This window comes from Neoarius graeffei, chromosome 20, assembly GCF_027579695.1.
Source record: "Neoarius graeffei isolate fNeoGra1 chromosome 20, fNeoGra1.pri, whole genome shotgun sequence".
In the NCBI taxonomy this organism is placed as follows: domain Eukaryota; kingdom Metazoa; phylum Chordata; class Actinopteri; order Siluriformes; family Ariidae; genus Neoarius; species Neoarius graeffei.
In genome coordinates, this window is record NC_083588.1 from 53,591,109 (window position 1) to 53,595,587 (window position 4,479).

Here is a 4,479-nt window from a genome sequence, read left to right on the forward strand (position 1 = left end):
CTAGATTTATTGGTATTATTTTTATCGCATTCTATCCGCCATTGCTGATAATATGTGCCACGTCACACGTCATGTGGTACACAAGAAGGGGAACCTGCCGATGACATCACGCACGGAAATTAAAAGGGTAGGTGACTTTGGTCGCAAAATTAATATATTTGTCGTTGTCAAAAAATTATGTTTGATATATCATTTTGAAGCTAAAAGATTTCTCTGTCTAGTGATACCATTTATATATGTTGTCAAAATATATTGTATTTTATGCCAAAGAATACATCCAATGGTGGAATGGCACTTTAAGTCTTTTAATAAGGGATAATTTCAAAATTAGTCCGCGGCACCTCCGCAGAAGACTGGCCCGGCTTCGTCTCTACCGACGGAGATACAGTGATCCAGCTGAGATCATGAAATAATTGTTTTGTTTTCTCGAGATCACGGAATAATTGTTTTGTTTTCTCGAGATCTCGAAATAACGGTTTTGTTTTCTTGAGATCTCGAATTAGTTATGGCGTTTTCTCGAGATCCTGAATTAATTATGTCGTTATCTCGGGATAACAAGGTGAATAAAAAAAAGGATTATATGAAGGGCCTCTCACGGCTTCCGTAGGTGACGCCACATAAAAAAGAAAAAAAATTGCTATGGTGACAATTTTTTTTTTTTTCCCTTTTTGGAAAGTGTCACCACGGTCAGAGCTTTTTCTAACAGCCAGAGGTAACTTTTACATTTTCATACAGGAGAGTTGAAGACCAAGGACTCTGTGCATCCCAGTTTCTGTATACATTAACAACATCTGGATTTTTTTTCTTCTTCTTTTTTTTTTTTTTAATACACCTTCTTAATTTCAAAAGAGGGGAGGGGAAAAAAAAAAGAGTGTCTACTGACGGAATGAGTGTTTCTAGCTGCTATAATGAACCACCTTGTTCCACAATATTAAACGTAGCTACAAATGGATAAAAAGTACACGTTGTTGCGTCACTGATAAACTGTATTCGCTGGCAAATAGCTGAGGGCTAAGGAATAAAACGCTTTGAGACGCACGGTTATTGGAAAATAATTAACAGTTATTCCACTCAATCTCATCGTACATGAGCCGAGCTATAAGCCACGTACGACGAGATTGAGTGGAATAACTGTTTTATTCCATCCACATTCACTGGATTTTGAGAACCAGAGCGTTTTATTTTTATTTTTTGCAAATTCGATAAATAAAAACTTGACTCAAAAATTAATTTCCGCTTAGAATGTAAACAAACCGGCGAAATGACGGGAGCAATTTGTGAGAAATGCTATAATAATTCTTACCATCAAATACTTTCATTCCATATTTTGTAGCGCTTTGTGTTTTTTCGGGGTTTTGTTTTCAAGTAGCTTTTATTTCATCCTCGGTTGGTTCAGCAACATGCGCCGCCATTTTGTTTTTCCTCTACTCACGGTATATGAGCCGATAGCCTTGTAGTAGAGCAGCCAGTTTGGTCATTTTCTATCCAGTGAATGTGGATAGAAAAGCAAACGTTTAGATTGGTAAAAGTAACTCCACGTCGCACTGCCTCACCTCATGTTGTTGATTATTTTCCTTTAACAGCACATCCAGAACTGTTTTATTCCTTCCAGAGGCTACTTTAACGCCCACTGATTCAGCGTTCTTTTGGATTACGTAACAGTCACAACAGTTTTCCCTCTAAATAATTAGATAAATGGTATCTAAATCTGCATATACGCTATCGATCCAGTGTTTGCTCAGCGATTGGTTACGCTGACTGCTCATTGGCCCTTGCCATATTTAGTTACACAGAGCCAAAAATGGTCCACTGGATCCTGTATCAGTGTTCACAATGTATTCTGCTCTTGGAGGACTTGAGGTCGGGTCTCAGTCTCAGTGATCTGCTCGAGTCTGTATTTGATTGTCTTCATGTTTTGGAATCTTATCAGGTTTTTTTTTTTTTTTTTTAATTATTATTATTCTTTGCATTCCTGTCTGTGCCATTCCCTTCAGTGAATCCATCTGGGAACCACACTTAGGGCTCCATGCCCATGTCACTGAACTACTGTAGCTCTTCTCTGGACTGTAAAATCATGGCTACTGGTTGGGTCTTACGGGTGCATCGGATCAGATTTCAGTTTTAATATCAGAGCTCCGAGGACCTGCTAATGTTTAACAATTATTCCACGTAATCAAGTCGTACGTGAGCTGATAGCCAATGAGGCGCTGCTACTTATAGCATGTATGATGAGTTTTAGTGGAGTAACTGTTTTTTTATATCCACATTTACTGGATTTTGAGAAAAAGAGCATTTTTATTTTATTTTTTGCAAATTCAGTAAGTAAAAACTTTTATTAAAAAAAAAAAAGTCTGACAAAATCATTTCCACTTAGTCGGACTTCTTAAAAACCTATCGATGGCTGCATGAATTGACTTTAGTGTTGTTTTTTTGTAGAAAGTGCCGTCTTGCTGTTGAGGTATAGAATAGCTTTAGATGTTTTTTTTGAATTCTTCCTTGGACATTTCAGTGATGTAATTTTCAAACTTCTTTGCGCTTTTTCAACCAGTCTAAAAAAAAAAATTCAACAAATTGTAATGCTTAAAGGAACAGTCCACCGTACTTCCATAATGAAATATGCTCTTATCTGAATTGAGACGAGCTGCTCCGTACCTCTCCGAGCTTTGCGCGACCTCCCGGTCAGTCAGACGCAGTCAGACGTGCTGTCACTCCTGTTAGCAATGTAGCTAGGTTCAGCATGGCCAATGGTATTTTTTGGGGCTGTAGTTAGATGCAACCAAACTCTTCCGCGTTTTTCCTGTTTACATAGGTTTATATGACCAGTGACATGAAACAAGTTCAGTTACACAAATTGAAACGTAGCAATTTTCTATCTATGCTATGGAAAGTCCGCACTATAATGACAGGCGTACTAACACCTTCTGCGCGCTTCGGCAGCGCATTGATATCTGAGCTCCGTATCAATGCGCTGCCGAAGCGCGCAGAAGGTGTTAGTACGCCTGTCATTATAGTGCGGACTTTCCATAGCACAGAAAATCGCTACGTTTCAATTTGTGTAACTGAACTTGTTTCATATCACTGGTCATATAAACCTATGTAAACAGGAAAAACGTGGAAGAGTTTGGTCGCATCTAACTACAGCCCCAAAAAATACCATTGGCCATACTGAGCCTAGCTACATTGCTAACAGGAGTGACAGCGCGTCTGACTGACCGAGAGGTCGCGCAAAGCTCGGAGAGGTACGGAGCAGCTCGTCTCAATTCAGATAAGAGCATATTTCATTATGGAAGTGCGGTGGACTGTTCCTTTAAGGATGAAGAATGTAAACAAACCGGCGAATGACAGGAGCAATTTATGAAAAATGCTATAATAATTCTTGAAAAAAAAAGTATTTTGTTGCCCTTTTTGTATTTTTTGAGGTTTTGTTTTTGAGTAGTTTTTATTTCGTCCTCGGTTCAGCAACACGCTCTGTCGTGTTTTTTTTTTCCCCCTTCTACTCACAGTATATGAGCTGTGATATCCTAGTAGTAGAGTAGCCAATCAGAGCGCACGATTGCTCATATCCGGTGAATGTGGATAGAATAATCTGTTATTCTGATGTAATTGAGCTGACTTCACAAAAAAAAAAAATATCGTAGGCATGATAGCAGTACGCTTTACATCAGTTTGTGCTGTGTGTTAATATAATAATACTCCACATCAGAGCAGCGCATCCCAGATTCAAACCTCTGGTCGTTTGCAAGAATAAGCCATATTTATCACTACAATATTCCTTCAGTGCTTGGAGAGTTCATGATGCCATGCCAAACTCCACTGTAATACCGTAAGCTGGTTTTGTACACAGTATCCGTGCCAGGTATTTTCATTTATAAGCTCGTCTGCTCTTCAGTATCAGGAAAACGGTCACAAAAAAGCTCCCAGACGTCAAAACGGACTTTTCTCGACACTGTATCTGTAACCTTTTCATTAAAGTGTCTGTTCAGTGGTGATGATAACAGATTAATACACACCCTATGTACCTGTCTGTGCCTGTTCCTGTTTTGCATGATCCCAACAAGCTTACTATTTTGCATTAAAGAAATAAGCTCATGACCTCATTTACCTGAAGAAGTTTGTTCTGAGGACTTTGCGCAGTGCTGTTGAAATTATAAATGGATGGTTCTTCACTCTAATGTTTGTCGTCCCCCCCCAATATCGGTTACATACTTGAATCAGACTTGGTTGAATGCAGTGTTCATATCAGGCTGGTTATTTTTTATTTATTTATTTTTAAAGTTCTACACGTCCTGTGTAATGGTAAAGGGAAAAAAATGGGATAATGTTCATGCTACATTTTGGTGCATTTCTTTGTACTGTAATTCTGTTTTTAAAAAAAAAATAATAAACCTTTTTATAATGTACCATTTACGAGTTAAGATGTTTCCTGTTGTGACTTTGCTGTAAATGTGATGTAATGTGTTAGTTCGGAAAGCGAGGGAT